Source organism: Bos taurus, chromosome 3 (genome assembly GCF_002263795.3).
Source record: "Bos taurus isolate L1 Dominette 01449 registration number 42190680 breed Hereford chromosome 3, ARS-UCD2.0, whole genome shotgun sequence".
NCBI lineage: Eukaryota > Metazoa > Chordata > Mammalia > Artiodactyla > Bovidae > Bos > Bos taurus.
The window spans coordinates 46,493,829-46,510,829 of record NC_037330.1 but is presented as its reverse complement, the minus strand read 5'-3'; the positions used below and the strand labels follow the sequence as shown (position 1 = coordinate 46,510,829).

Sequence of the window (17,001 nt, the reverse complement as noted above, 5' to 3'; positions counted from 1 at the left end):
TTCTGTTGGGTTTATAGAGCAGGAATAAACATAGTAAGTAAGTGAAGTCCCTCCTTCTTGTCTGACTCTTTGCGACCCCATGGACTGTAGCCTATCAGGCTCCTCTGTCCATGGGATTTTATAGGCAAGAATACTGGAGTGGGTTGCCATTTCCTTCTCCAGAGATAAACACAATTTGTATTGATATATATTTTTCTTAGTTTGATATTGGAAGTGAGATAGTAACTATATAAATAGAAATTGATCAAAAAAAGTTGTTAGTGAAGAGAGAATTCTGAATGCAGCCACCTCAAAGTTCTCCCTTTGTGCCAACTTCACTGTCAAATTTCCAAGTCTAAGTGTTTCACTTGAAAAATAAATGGATTTCAAAGCACTTTTGTGCCATGACTCTCAGTGGGGTTTTAGAACACATATAAGGGAACCAAAATCCAAAGTAAAACCCTTTGGAACAAGATATAGTACGTTCAATTGTTAGGGTTGGATTCAGATAATTTAGTCATGTTTACTTAGGCAACATTCTTTTCCCAAATACTTCTTGCTTCTAGGATCTGAATAAGCCTCTTAGACCCTTGGGCTCAATTTCCCTGTCTGTTATCACACTAATTATTTTTTTTTAAAGAAACACTTAAAACTGTTCAATGCTAAGTTCTTAGATTTATGGATTCAATAAAAAACAGTGCGTCTTCAATTTTTCAGGGCTTGTGCTGATTTATATGGGCTTTGCTGACACAAAAATTAGATTAAAATTTTTTATTGAATCTTGTCTGAAATGCTTAGACTTGAAGGGAGACTTCAAGAGAGAAAATTCACTTTACTGGATTTGGCTTTGGGAAAACTGAATATAAGCACCAATAAGGTTACTGGTTTATGTCTGGATGTATCTCAGTCCACCCCGCCTATCAGGGGAAGAGATTTCTTCTCTCATTCATAATTTCACCAGAATTAAGTATTCTACTTCATATTTCAAAGTGTGGCAGCCTGATTACCATCTGTGTAGTCAGGGGTTTGAAATTTTCCAGGATCCCAGCAGGTGAACAGATCTCTTTCTGACCAACTCAATGAAAGAATTATCAGGAGATTTCTTTAGTGCCTTTGAAAGAACTTGTTTGTCAGAGCTCAACATTCAAATTTCTGGGTGGCAGCTTCCTGCAGCTCTAATCATAGACTTTTTCTCCTTAGTCACGATTTTCTTCATTTGAGCTCAGTTTGGTCTCTAGAAGTCCAGTAGTGTTTTATGCACTCGGATGAACATTGAATCAGGAGGACAATTAAATGGCTGAGAACAATGAACTCAGGGAACTCTGCCTTTCTTCTTTGTTTAAATCCAGGAATTCTTCTAGCCCCTGCTCTCAGAATGATCAAAACCCTTTGGTTTTCACCCCCCAGTTACAGGCTACCAGCAAAGTGTGGAATTGGTTTCATTACCTTGTGAGATTGCTGGTGACAGTGACTCATGCAGGGATGGTTATTTGTTTCCTGTGATTTTCCTGCCATGCAGGTGGTTGGTTACATAAAAAAAATTTTTTTAAGACGTTATTTTCAGATATGTCCTGAAATAATATCACCTCTGTTGGGTTGCTTAAGGTAATAGGAAACTGAAGGATGAGGGATAGGGGACTTGGTCTTGCATCAGTGGTAGCAGAAAGGTGCTGAAATGACAATGTTAGAATAGCTACAAACAGAATGCAATGCTATCATTGCTAATGCCCACAAAAATTAAACACTGCAATAAAATAATTATATATCGGGTGAACTGGTAGACTGTGGTAGTTTTATTAGTATGATTTTGAAAATTTTAATAAAGAATTTATTATGAAAATAATGAAGCAGAAATTTTGATACCTACATTTTTGCTTTTGCCATGATGCTCCCTATCCCATCCCCCACTCCGGGAGGAAATGCCCCTGGTGTTTCAATTCTCTCATCCAGAAGAGTGAAGACTAGATCTGGGAAAATTTATTTTTGACAGGTAAATTATATGTAGTATTTTTGAGGTGGGCTTCCTGGTGGCTCAGTGATAAAGAATCTGCCTGCCAATGCAAGAGATGTGGGATCAACCTTTGGGTTGGGAAGATCCCCTGGAGAAGGATATGGCAACCCAGTCTAGTATTCTTGCTGGGAAATTCCATGGACAGAGGATCCTGGTGGGCTAAAGTCCATGGGGTCACAAAAGAGACATGACTTAGCAACTAAACAACAACCAATTTTTGAGGTGTAGGTTACAAATGAATCTTAACTACTAAAAGATTGCCAGAACATTTGCATATCCATACTACCAGGGAGTTTGAAATATTAAAAAATAAATATCCATTCCCACCTGTCAAATACAAAAGCTTTTCATCTTGACACAAGTTAAAAGCCTCATTGTTATTTTCCAAACTTATTTAGTAAACACATGTTGAGCTCAGTTGTCCCTATGAATTTAATCAATCAATAAATTCTCCTTTTGAATTGTGGTTTCTCAGAACTTAACCAGTGAGGCACTGTAGGAAGGCAAACTTCTGGATCAAGCTCTTCAGATCCTATTATGCTACGCTCTCTCTCTCTCCACTCAGACTGCAAGCCTAGGCAACCACCCAGGGTTCTATGTGAGGGGCTGGGAGGCTGTTAGGAGTCAGGGAACAGCTTTCTCCTGGTCATGGTGCTGCACTCTTCTGAGAACAACAGGGCACTGACCCTGGTGGCTGCTGATAGCCTGTCTGCTGTTTTTCAAAGCTAATCTTTCTTTCAGTTCATTTTTACACTTACATTTTATTACCATGTAAAGCTACAAATATCAGAAGAGGTAAAGATTTACTCAGAGAGGATATTACTGAGTTAATCTCATGAGATATCACAACACCCATACTTTCATTTTTCAGCCGTTATCAACTGGGTTATTTCATATTAATCAAGGAAGATATGATTTTGCTGGTGTTGCTATTAGTTTTTCCTGTGTGTGGTTCTGTCATCTTTTCTTCTATGGTAGGAGAATTTCTTCAGACTCAGAATAAGATCTAGAAAAAGGTGACATGATCTATATCCTTAATTTAGAACTTGTTTCTAATGATTGATTATCTGCATCAAAGGTGAAGTTTTTAATGTTTTCACTTTAAATACAGCTCAGGCAGCATTTCTAATGCATATCTTTTCCATTAAGCATTTAACGTTACACTTTTTATTTATCTCTTGAGACAAAAAACCCATTAGTTTATAAAAGAAAATGGATAATTTTTTTGACTGAGTTTGAATGTTGCTGGAATGGGACTAAATTTGGATACGTCCATGGATTTTAGGTGAGGGACAAGGTAGTTGTGCTCATTTAAATAATCATTGGGTCAGATTTCCAGAGAACATCTTACCTGTACAAGAGAATCATTTCACTTATAGTAAGAGCATAGGGGATGTGAGCTTTACACTCAGAGAAAGTTTCAAATCTACACTGATGAGCAACAAATAAATTATTCTGTAGACCAGGTTAAGACAAATACTTTGTTTTCACTTTGTCTTTATGATTTTTAAACCAGATTGTGGCATATCATACAAGTTGTACTTAAGAGAACAGGAAAGAAGACACCTTTATTGATTTAATCCCTCAATTGATATTAACTAAGTCTTTGCTACATCCCAGGAACTGTGCTAAGCCAATTGGTTTCAGCTCATCTTGGTTACTGCCTGACAACTATCTAACATCATCCTGACCTTCCTCCTCACTGCTATTCTATAACTACCAGGTCCCAGGCCCTGAAAAATGTCTCTGGGACTAGTTTATTTGTCCTAGTTGTGATCATCTGTGAGATTTTTGCTCCACTAGTCCTGCGTCATCCCGCTTCTCTTTCTAGAGAACCATCCCTCTGATCCACCCAGGAACCCAAGTGTTACATGTGGAAATGGTGCTCTGGCGATGGCTGTGCTCATTCCTCTTGGGAAGAGGATTGTACATTTCTGGTGTAGTTGCTCTGCTTCCACAGGACATAATGGGACCTGTGATTCATCTGAACCCTCACCACAATGAACTAACAATGGAGTCCTTCTAAAACTTTTTTTCTGACACAAGTACTTTACAATTGTTGAATGACATTTCACTGTTACAAAATGGTCTAAATGAAATGGGACTAGAGATGAAGGATTACTTTAAGGCACTTAGGGGAAGAAAGAAGATGTTTTCTCTGAAACAATTTGCTTTTCAAGGCTACCAGAGACCATCTTCACCTTGAAATGCCTTGAGTAAAAGTGGGCACTAAGCAGGAAAGGATTCCAAGATTTTTCTCTAAATTCCTAAATTTTTTTGACCAGTTGGTTGGCAGGGCTCAGAGCAGTGTGAGCTATCTAAGTTGCCAAAATGGATACTTTTTTCTAGAAAACAGCAAATATTTGAGAATTCTTAGAAATTCTTACAGTATTTATTAGATTGAAAAACAAGATTATAACTCAAATTTTTAAAATTTTCAGTCTGGTCTATGAAAACTGGGGAGAATTTGAAATTAGACTGTAAGATCTCAATTATTTGTAGCTGATAATAGTCTGAGATAAGAAAAAACAAATTGAAGATAAATTTTACTCTCTAGGAGGCTAAAGTCTTGTGTGTTGGAGAAAATTTAAACAAAATTTAAAATTTTGTTTTAAAATTAAAACAAAATGATTTCTCATCCCAGAAAAATGCTCTACAATGGTTAGTAGAAAACTTATTTGAATAAGCATGAAACTGTAATATGATCCACGTCCCAGGCAATCTGTTAAGAGATAAGAAAGACAGGAGGGATCAAGATGGCAGAAGGGGAGGATGTGGGGCTCACCTCCCCAACACAAACACATCCAAAGCACACCTACATATGAAACAATTCTCAAGGGAAGCTGGAAACTGGCAGAAGAACTCGTAGACAACCAAAGCTTCAAGAAAGATTTCCACATAACTGGAGAGGATGGAGAAAAGTCATGGGATTGGGAAGGCTTTGAAAGGAAGGAAAGGCCCATACGGGTCACCTTCACCCTGGGGAGCAAGCAGGTTGAGCTGGGTGTCCCGGTCCTGGAGGCCTCCATGGAGAAGACCAGTCCCTCTGGCTGCTGGGAGACCTGCTGGGACAGGGAGAAGGGCTGGAGAATCTAGTCCCCACTTGTGAATGGTGCACGGTGCTGGTCTGCCAACCACAGGACAGAGAGCTCTGCACTGACAGCAGCTAGCTCACCGTGCTCCCCAGCCTGAGTGCAGCAAACACCCTGGACCTGCTTATTCCACACCGGAGCTTGGCATGAGATCTAGGAGAGCTGCGTCTGGGGAAAAACTCCGTCTAGGCACACAGGCAGGTTGGGGGTCTGGGATGTGGTCCAGGTGAAACAGTGGCTGCCAGGGCTAGCACTAGCTCAAACCAACACCACAGGGGAAGCCCAGACTGATGATGGCAGCAGAGCTGCTTGAATTCCTGTGGCCACAAAGCCCCAGCCTGGATAACACACCGGTCTCACTCACTCCATGTCACAGCTGTGCACTGGATCTGGGAGGACCACAACAGGGGAAGAGACACAGCCTTGTGCTACGTCTGAGCTGAGCCATGAATTCCTACACAGGCGGCACATCAGACCAGTGTGAGTACATGAGCCTCACTTCAGCGCTCCCGTCCTTTGGGGCAAAGCACGCACTCAAGGGAAACAGAGCCTGCTCAAGCTCAACCCTCAGGCTTCTGCTCCAGCAACTGGAGAGCAGACCCTGCCTCTGATAGGGTGGTGACAGCCCCTGAGCAGAAAGGAAGTCCCACCTCTCACTCTGCACAGGCTTTAGATCCCCTAACACCAGCCACCCTAACAAGGTGATGGCATTCAGCATACCCTGAGGAAAGATGTGGCTGGTGTCCATATCAAAACAAGCCTTAAAAAAAAAAGCCCTCACACCAAAGGCACAGTCTACATAGAGACACTGCCACATGAAAACACTCCCTCAAGACCACAATAGATAAGGGTTTCTCCTATATTCACAGAACAGAGAAAGTTAAGTGAAGAGGCAGAGAAACTATTCCCAATTAAGACAGCCGGGGAAGACCCCCTGAAAGACAAAACAGATCAGTCTATACTAGACAATGAGAACAAAATGGAGTTTATAAAAATGCTAACTGAATTAAGATTATCAATATAAACGCAGATCAACGTTAACAAGAAACTAGAAAGTATTAAAGATGACCCAATCAAAAATAATTCAATTTCTGAGATAAAAAAGAAATCTGGAAGCAATGAATAGCTGCCTAAATGATGCAGAAGAGTGTACAAGTGATTTGAAAGATAGAATAATGGAGATCACCAAATTAGAATAGCACTCAGAAAAAAAAGAAGAAAGCAACATATGAGACCTATGGGAATAAAACATGCCAACTTATATATAATAGGGTTTCCAGAAGGAGAACAGAGAGAGAGAGAAGAGAATCAAAACAATTTTTATTTTGTTTAAAGAAATTGTGGGATGCCCCTGGTGTTACAGTGGATAAGAATCCACCTGCCAATGCAGAGGACATGGGTTCAATCCCTGGTCTGGGAAGATTCCACATGCTGCAGAGCAACTAAGCCAGTTTACCACAACTACTGAGTCTGCAATCTAGAGCCGGTGAGCCATAACTACTGAAGCCCAAATGCCTAGAACCCATGCATCACAACAAATAGCAGCCCAGTAGAACTGCTCTATGGAACTAGAGAAAGCCTGTGCACAGCAATGAAGACCCAACACAAACCAAAAAAAACAAATAATTAAAAAAAAATGATTTAAAACAGATATTATGGGTGAGAACTTCCCAAACCTAATAAGGAAACAGATGCAACCCCATGGACTGTAGCCTGCCAGGCTCCTCTGTCAAGGGGGTACTCTAGGCAACAATACTGGAATGGGTTGCCATGCCCTCTTCCAGAGGATCTTTCTGACCCAGGGATGGAACCCACAGCCTTTTGCATTGTAATCAGATGCCTCACTGTCTGAGCCACCTCAGAAAGCACAGGGGTGCCCAAACAAAATGAGCTCAGAGCCAAACCAAGACATATCACAGTTAAAATGGCAAAATTTAAAGATAAAGACAGGATTCTTAAGGCAGCAAGAGAAAACAAGATTTAGTTACAAGGAAACACCCCATAAGGCTGTTAGCTGATTTCTCTGCAGAGTTTGAATATATCATGCAACTCCCTTCTGACTTTTAAAGTTCTGAAAGGGAAAAACCAGGAACCTGAGATAGTCTACCTAGCAAGACCATCATTTGGAATAGAAGGAGAAAGAATTTCTCAAGATAAGCAAAAACTAAAAGAATTAAAAACGTTGAAATGTATTCTTATGTATAATGGCATGTATGTAGTTATAGTTGCTTTAACAATTTCGGTTTTTAATCTACATAGTGGCTTGCTTAAGTGATATTTCAGTTCAGTTCAGTTCAGTCACTCAGTTGTGTCCGACTCTTTGTGAACCCATGAATCACAGCAAGCCAGGCCTCCCTGTCCATCACCAACTCCCAGAGTTCACTCAGACTCACATCCATCGAGTCAGTGATGCCACCCAGCCATCTCATCCTCTGTCATCCCCTTCTCCTCCTGCCCAGCATCAGAGTCTTTTCCAATGAGTCAACTCTTCGCATGAGGTGGCCAAAGTACTGGAGTTTCAGCTTCAGCATCATTCCTTCCAAAGAAATCCCAGGGCTGATCTCCTTCAGAATGGACTGGTTGGATCTCCCTGCAGTCCAAGGGACTCTCAGGAGTCTTCTCCAACACCACAGTTCAAAAGCATCAATTCTTCGGTGCTCAGCCTTCTTCACAGTCCAACTCTCACATCCACACATGACCACAAGAAAAACCATAGCCTTGACTGGACGGACTTCTGTTGGCAAAGTAGTGTCTCTGCTTTTGAATATGCTATCTAGTTTGGACATAACTTTCCTTCCAAGGAGTAAGCGTCTTTTAATTTCATGGCTGCAGTCACCATCTGCAGTGATTTGGAGCCCCCCAAAATAGTCTGACACTGTTTCCACTGTTTCCCCATCTATTTCCCATGAAGTGATGGGACCGGATGCCATGATCTTCTTTTTCTGAATGTTGAGCTTTAAGCCAACTTTTTCACTCTCGACTTTCATCTTCATCAAGAGGCTTTTTAGTTCCTCTTCACTTTCTGACATGAGGGTGGTGTCATCTGCATATCTGAGGTTATTGATATTTCTCCCGACAATCTTGATTCCAGCTTGTGTTTCTTCCAGTCCAGCATTTCTCATGATGTACTCTGCATATAAGTTAAATAAGCAGGGTGACGATATCCAGCCTTGATGTACTCCTTTTCCTATTTGGAACCAGTCTGTTGTTCCATGTACAATTCTAACTGTTGCTTCCTGACCTGCATACTAATCCTTCCTATATATTTACCTTTCATATTGGGATTTTTCCCTTTTCTGTAAATTCTTGCTTCTTTTCAATTTAGAAAAAAAAAAAACCCTTCAACCTTTCTTTTAAACAGTTTACATGTTTAAACCCTTCAACATTATAATGTATAATGGCAATAAGTACAAACGTATCAATTATTTAAAAGTTAATGTTGAAGGGTTTAAAATTTTTAAATGTTCAAAAGAAATGTTGAAGGTTTTTTTTTTTCTAAATTGAAAACAAAAATTTACAGAAAAGGGAAAAATCCCAATATGAAAGGTAAATATATAGGAAGGATTAAAGATCACTTAAGCAAGCCAGTATGTAGATTAAAACCAAAATTGTTAAAGCAACTATAACTACAATACGTATAAAAAGGATAGGCAACAAAGATGAAAAATTGGACATCAAAGAACACAAAATGTGGGGGAGGGCAGTAAAAACGATGTGTGTTAGTTGCTCAGTCATGTCTGACTCTTTGTGACCCCATGGACTGTAGCTTGCCAGGCTCCTCTAACCATTGGATTTCCCAGGCAAGAAAACTGGAGTGGATTGCTATTTCCTTTTCCAGAGGATCTTCCCAACTTAGGGATCAAACCCAGGTCTCCTGCATTGCAGGCAGATTCTTTACCATCTGAACCACCAGGGAAGCCCCATATAGATCTTCTAGAATGTGTTTGAACTTAAATGATTATCGGTTTAAAGCAAGTTGAAGTAATTATGGCTCAGCATACATGAATACCAGGGTAACCACAAATAAAAAGCCTACAGTCGATTCATAAAAACCCAAAATGAAAGGAAAGAAAATCAAACTATAGCATAAAAACAAAAACAAAGATCTACAAAACTAGAAAACAAAAAGTAAAATGGCAATAAATACAAATCTATCAACAATTATTTTAAATGTTAATGGATTAAATGCTCTGATCAAAGGCAGAGTGGTCAATAATTAAAAAAAAAAGAACCATCAATATGATGCCTACAGGAGATTCACTTCAGGGTGAAAGATGCAGAGACTGAAAGTGAGGAGATGGAAAAGATCTCAGGCAAATGGAAATGACAATAAAGCAGAGGGTAGCAATACTCACACCAGACAAAACAGACTTTGAAGCAAATGCTATAACAAAAGACAAAGAAGGGGTTATATGATGAAGGGATCAATATAAGAAGAGGATATTATACTCATTAACATACATGCCAAACAAGAATATACAGTGGAAATAAAACAGTCTTTTCACCAAGAGGTGCTGGGAAAGTTGGACAGGCGCATGTAAATCAATGAACTTAGAATACATCCTCACACCAAACACAAAAATAAACTCCAAATGGCTTAAGATGTAAACAGAAGACATGGCACCATAAAATTCCTAGAAGATATCATAGGCAAAACAATCTCTAATATAAATCATACCAATGTTTCTTGGGTCAGTCCCCCAAGGCAATAGAAATAAAAACAAAAATAAAATAACAGGACCTAATCAAACTTATGAGCTTTTGCACAGGAAAGAAAATCATAAATGAAAAGGCAACCTACAGAATAGGAGAAAACACGTGCAAACAGCCAAGCTGTGACTGACAAGGACAATTTCCAAAATATATGAACAGCTCACACAACTCAATAACAATCATAAAAAAAGAAGAATCAAAATACACAAAAGATCTAAATAGAAATTTCTTCAAAGAAGACATACAGATGGCCATGAGGCACATTAAAAGATCAAAACCACAATGAGGTATCACTTCACAACTGTCAGGATGGCTATCATCAAAAAGTCTACAACTGGAGAGGGTGTGAATAAAAGGACATTTTTGTACACTGTTGGTGGGAATTTAAATTGGTGTAGCCACTATGGAAAGTTGGTGGGAATGTACATAATGGTACAGCATGGATTTTCCTTAAAAAAAAACAAACTGAAAATAGAACTACTATAAGATCCAGAAATTCCACTTCTGGGTACATATCCAGAAAAAATAAGAACACTAAATCAAAAAGATACATGCACTCCAGTGTTCATAACAGCACTATTTACAATAGCCAAGACATGGAAGCAACCCAGGTGCCTGAAAACAGATGACTTGCTTAAGAAGATGTGGTATATACAGACAATGGAATATTAGTCAAGCGAGTTAGTGTTAGTCACTCAGTTATGTCTGACTTTTTGCAATTCCACAGACTGTAGCCCACCAGGCTCCTCTGTCCGTGGATTTCTTCAGGCAAGAATACTGGAGTCGGTAGCCATTCCCTTTTCCAGGAGTTTTCCCTGACCTAGGGATCAAACCCAGGTCTCTTGCATTGCAGGCAGATTCTTTACTGTCTGAGCAACCAGGGAAGCCCCACAATGTAATATTATTCAACCATAAAAAAGAATGACATATTGCTATTTGCATCATCATGGATAAGCTTAGAGAATATCATACTTAGTGAAATAAGTCAGACAGAGAAAGACAAATACTGTATAACATCACTCATATGTGAAATCTTTAAAAACAACATGAATGTATACACAGAACAGAAACAGACTCACAGACACACAAAATAAATTTGTGGTTACCAAACAGGAAGGGGGTGGGGTGACAATGAATTACGAGTACGGGATTAACAGATACAAAATACTATTCATAAAACAGATAAGCAATAAGGATTTGCTGTATAGCAGAGAGAATGATACCCAGTATTTGTAACAACCTAAAACAGAACATGGGCTATTCCCAGGTGGTGCTAGTGGTAAAGAACCTACCTGCAATGCAGGAGACATTAGAGATGGGGTTTCAATCCCTGGGTCAGAAGACTCCCCTGGAGGAGGACACAGCAAACGGTATTCTTGCCTGGAGAATCCCATGGACAGAGGAGCCTGGCATGCTGCAGTCCATAGAGTCACAGAGTAGGACACAACTGAAGCGGCTTAGCATGCATGCACAAAACAATATAATCTGCAAAAAAAAGAAAAAGTGATTTGCTATGCTGTACACATGAAAGTAACACAATATTGTAAATTAACTATGTGTGAAAATTGCTCAGTCATATCTGATTGTTTGCGACCCCATGGACGATACAGTCCATGGAATTCTCTAGGCCAGCATACTGGAGTGGGTAGACTTTCCCTTCTCCAGGGGATCTTCCAAATGCAGAGATCGAACCCAGGTCTCCTTCATCACAGGCAGATTCTTTGCCATCTGAGCCACAAGGGAAGCCCATACTTCAATTAAAAAAAAGATTTCAAAGGAGAAAGAAATCTCATCCCTTTACACAGCCAAGCAGATTAACTCATTATGTACATGTTTCAAGATGAATAACAAGTAAGTAAGTAAAGGACTCATTTGTCACAAACAGTTCATCCTAACTTTACCTGGTAACTGTGGAGACAGTATGTATAAGCTAATTGGATTTATCTAGAGAAAAAGCAAACCTCATCTCTTTATAACAGGAGGCAATTTTGCAACTTAGAGCAAAGTGTCCACTGAATTTAGGCTCCTATCTTGCCACAGATTCTGGAAGCTAGGGCTACTATCTCTCCTGATGTTTGTACTTCAAAGAGATGGTTCTCTAGTTTCTTCAGAAAGACATGCCTAGGTCAGAAAACTGACAAGAGGCCAGTTGACAAAAGATCTATCTAGTCTTAAAAATGATTTATATGTATTTCAAAGAGATAAGAAAGCGAATGCTCTGTGTAAAGGGAGGAGAGAGAAGTCTCCCCGTTTTCAACAGGGAGAATTAAGCTTCTTATTTTTAATTTATATTTGTTCTTACATGTGCAACTCTGTGGGAAAAAAAATCATTATTTGGTTTCACAATTGTCTGCTAATAAGATCTGTAATGTAAATGTTTACCTCTGGGTATTGAGACTGTGTGCAATATTTATAACTTTAACTCTGATAAATGTATCCTATGAGCTGAGTTCCTGAGAAATTTGAGATCGCTTCTGCAGCTGTCCTCCTCCCCCATGCTCTAAGAGAATAGAGTTTAAGAGATCAGGAATCTGGCTTATGTAATTTTGCATGTGCCATGACCCGTGGCCGCAATTCAGTGGCACGTCCAACTTTTGAGCTTCTTAGTTAATTTATATAGAGTTAATAATTCCTCCCCAGCCTTCCCCTTAATTCAGTTCCTATTGATACAGATATTCTTACTATGTCCACACAATTCCCTTCTTACTCCTATTTACAACAATGGCTCTTAACACTGAATAGATATTACACTCATCAGTGGACCATTTATAAAATAACAATGTCCAAGAACTCATGTCTTTCAGAGATTTCAATTCAGTTGACTTGTTATAGGGCCCAGGCATCAAAATTTTAGATATGTGCTGTGCAGTTTGAGTTTAGAACCACTGATCCAGAACAAATGCTTGGTCCAATAAGCCATTCACCAAAAATACTAATTACCCTCTCTCTGTAAGATGGTCCCTTGCTCATCCATTTAGAATGGTGGAGACTTCCACTTCACTGGCTCTTTTTATAATGGAGGAACATCTTTTGCAGGAAACCACATTATCATGACCACCATCATTTCCACCACCAATAACTGTAAGCTACCTATGTGAATTGTTAGTACCATGCACATTCTGGCATGTAACAACATCTAATAAATCTTTATCCAATGGATGAGGAATGCCTAGTGTCTTGCTGTATCTCACTGCTCGCTGAACCCAGGGTAGGCAAGGTGTGAGCTGAGAAACTGGAAGATAACTGAAGGAATTGTAGGAACTAGACATGTTTATTCTCTACCTGCGGGTGTGGCGGCTGTAGCAGCAGCAGACACGCTGTATTCTCTTATGGTTAACCCAATATAACACACCCTCAGCGGCTTTTCAGGTGAAGCTTACATACCTTTCTACAACAAAAGTGGCCCAAGGCCAAGCGGGTACATCCTGAGGTGCATGCACAGTGCTATCAGTGATCTCACCTGTTATATAACCATGTATTTACAAAACATGGGGCAAGAGCGAGAGGCTGTGGGGTGAGAGAGCCTGACCACCGCCATCTTGGCTAATTTGCTTTTTCCCTACATCTACTAATTAATTAGTATGTGAGGCTTAAAGAGACAGAACTTGGAGCTCTTGTATGTAAAGAAGGTCTCTTCTAAAATTCCAGTTCCAACTCCAGGGGTGTAGGATCATAGTAAAATTCAAGTATATGATTATTTTCTGATAAGAATAATTAAGGTGTGATCATGGTAAGATGTTATGCTTTAAAATGGGGGTGAGGACTCAAAGCCAGAGACATTTGAACAGTAATTAATTCCTGGATTTTTAAACACTTCAGTTGTAAGATATCTATAAAGTATTCTGCTATAGACTATCTCTCCATTGAGAAAAAATAACACCCAGAAGCTTTGAAGAAATATCACTATTTCTCTTCTTGGGTAGGATGGTAGTAGAGAGGAAAATAAATAAAGGAGGAAAACTGGGCAAAAATAATGTTTTTAGGGTTGAAGAGAAGAAGGGAAAAGTGTCAGACAACAGGAGGAAATTGACTGAGTGGGCCTTTCCCGATCAAGACAAGGAAGTTAGAAAAGGAGTAGTTTCTTTACACACAAGCATAATATTTTACTAGCCTAATAGACAACTAACAATAATTTTGGAAAGCTTCCTATCCTCTTTAACATATATCTTGTATCTTTGGTAAATGTGCTTCCTGGTGTTTTCCTCCCCCTCTGTAGTCCTGCATGGTCTTCAGTGGACAAGAATATGTATAAAATATAATACACACACATGCACACAAATTTAGAGGGCAACTATTTAACCAGGAGTTCACCTAAGTTTAGCAAACCTTCCCCCAAATGTTCTACATTCAGAAAACAGCTCCTAGCCAGGAGCTGTTTCTGAACCTGAAAAGCTGTGTGCTAAAACCTCTTGCATATTAACATATGAAAGGCTCGAGAAACCTGAAATCATGAAATCTGTTGAACTTTAACTCAGCGTTCTCCAAAGTTAGGAAAGCAAGGAACTCTTTACAATAACTTCCCTGCAGAACTGCTTGCTGCTGCTGCTGCTAAATCACTTCAGTCGTGTCCGACTCTGTGCGACCCCATAGACGGCAGCCCACCAGGCTCCCCGGTCCCTGGGATTCTCCAGGTAAGAACACTGGAGTGGGTTGCCATTTCCTTCTCCAATGCATGAAAGTGAAAAGTGAAAGTGAAGTCCCCGAAGAGCTAGACATATGTATTACATCCTTTCAAGGATACTGTGTTAAGTCATTTTACCTGTGTTGCATTTTCTATCTTGTTACTTTAGTTCTATTACTGTGGGCCTTTATTCATCTGTATTACCAAAGACCTAAGAAAATTTTGGAAAATAGGTGATAAAAAGAGGAAAGTGAAGCTACTAGAAGGCGAGAGAGATTCAAAACCAAGATGGTGTTAGATCAGGAACTGAATCAAGCTGGTCAAAAGCTTTTCATATGAATACGCAGTTTAGGGAAAAGAATAAGGGAATAGGCTGTCTGGATTCCTGTGTGTGATTTTAGGATTTCTACTAGATGCAGTCTTGGAGAAGAAAATGGCACCCCACTCCAGTACTTTTGCCTGGAAAATTCCATGGATGGAGGAGCCTGGTGGGCTGCAGTCTATGGGGTTGCGAAGAGTCAGACATGAATGAGCAACTCACACACACATACTAGATGCAGTCTAGTCTTTAGACAATACAGTCTATTCAAAAGAACTGGGATGAAAGTGAGCTGAGCTTGAGATTAAAAAAAAAAATGTTAAAATAGAGAAAGAAAAGAATCCTTCTTTATGACGATTTCAGAAAAATTGTTCTTATTCCTCTCTTGAACATGGTTATGATCCACATTTCATTAAAAAAGAAATCCTGTTCACTAATACTGTTGTTCAATCTCTCTGCTACCTCATTACCAGCTATAAAATTTATCATAACCCAAATTCAGCTAACTAGATTCCTCTGGCTACAACTAAAGAGCCTTTCTTCATTATTCCATGCTTAGAAAAATAAATGTCAACAAAAGAAGCTAATAGGAAGGATTTATGAGATGTGCAATAATTCCAGCAGCATGACTTTGATTTCCAAAATGCTCTCACATTGAGCATCTAATTTGGTACAGACTAGGCAACTATAATTATCTTAGTTTCCAGATGATGACAGTTAAATGATTTGCCCAAGATCACACTGCTAGGAGAGCCTGAACTTTGGCTCATTTCTTCTGACTCTGAATCTATTTTCATCCCAATACATTTAACAGCTTACTGGCCCTTTGATTTCACAAATAACCCACACTTAAAGTTCACAGAAAAATGATTAGTTAACAGCTAACAATTTTTAAGAAGTTACTATGTTGTGGGCTCCGTTTTGAGTCTTTACACAAACTATCTTATTTCATGTTCACAAAATTCCTACAGAGAAAACGGTATTGCTATCTTCTTTTTACCAGTGAGGAACCAAGGTTTGGAGAGGTTAATGGGCCTGGAATATAGACTCAGGTCTTTTACACACTGGAGCTCACTCATGTGCTAAAGCTGTTTGTTTTAGTTTTCTATTGCTATTGGAACAAAATATCACAGACTCAGTAGTTTAAAGCAACACAAAGTTTTATCTTACCGTTGTTCTAGAAGTAAGAAGTTCAACAGGAGCCTCACTGGGCTAAAATGAAGGTGTCGGTGGGGTCGCATTCCTGCTGGAAGTTCTTGGGGAGAAGTGACTTCTTTGCCTTCTCCAGCTCTGAGAATCTGGTCAGGTCACATTTGTTGGCTCCAAGCGTCTTCCCCTGGAGAAGGCAATGGCACCCCACTCCAGTACTCTTGCCTGGAAAATCCCTTGGACGGAGAAGCCCGGTAGGCTGCAGTCCATGGGGTCGTTAAGAGTCGGATACGACTGAGCGACTTCACTTTCACTTTTCACTTTCATGCGTCAGAGAAGGAAATGGCAACCCACTCCAGTGTTCTTCCCTGGAGAATCCCAGGGACGGGGGAGCCTGATGGGCTGCCATCTATGGGGTCGCCCAGAGTCGGACAAGACTGTAGCGACTTAGCAGCAACAGCAGCAGCGTCTTCCCCATTTTGAAAGCCTGCAGTGTTCTCTAAGGCGCCTTGCCAGCTTTCACTAAGAACGCTTGTAATTACTTTGAGTATACCTGGGTAACTGAGAAGAATCTCTCTAAAGGTCTGCTGAGTAACAAAATTAATTCCACGTGCAACTTTCCCTTCCCTCTGTAACTTAACATTTTCAAGACTTGGACATCTTTGGAGACTGTTACTCTGCCAACCACCCTGTTCTGTTTTCACAGAAAGGAAGATTCAGTGAGGTTTGGAATGCAGTAATACATTTAATCAGGTAGAAAATGCCACCAGAAGGTGTTTAAAAGACTTCAAAAACTTAATATGTAAACAAAAATAACGATAAATAATGAAGAACTTTGAAAACATGAATTTTTAATGAAACAACTGGATTTGCATAATACTGTGTACTTTGCTGCATGCTTCCACACACATCTGATGTCTATAGATCACCTACGAGGTAAATAGGTAAGACGACAGTTAATTAACCCTCTTTCCTTCCTACTTTTTTGCTTTTTCTTTTTATCCTGCCTTGTTTAACAATTTTCCCCCCCAAAATAAATTATACTGTGTAGGCCTAGCCTAGTAAAAATGATAACTATATCCTAAAATAAATGCATTAAAAATGTCCACAGCTTTCT

General features: G+C 39.6%; 1 long non-coding RNA gene across 1 annotated transcript in view; it reads right to left on the bottom strand.

The window, feature by feature from the left end:
* The window catches only part of LOC132344995 (uncharacterized), a 34,014-nt gene extending 17,515 nt beyond the window's left edge, over window positions 1–16,499 (bottom strand). The window contains exons 1-2 of the long non-coding RNA XR_009494093.1: window positions 15,906–16,499; window positions 11,088–11,280 (exon numbers count right to left, since the gene is read on the bottom strand). This is a non-coding gene — a long non-coding RNA (uncharacterized lncRNA). The remainder of the gene's footprint in view (window positions 1–11,087; window positions 11,281–15,905) is intronic.
* Between the last annotated feature and the right edge of the window lie 502 nt (window positions 16,500–17,001).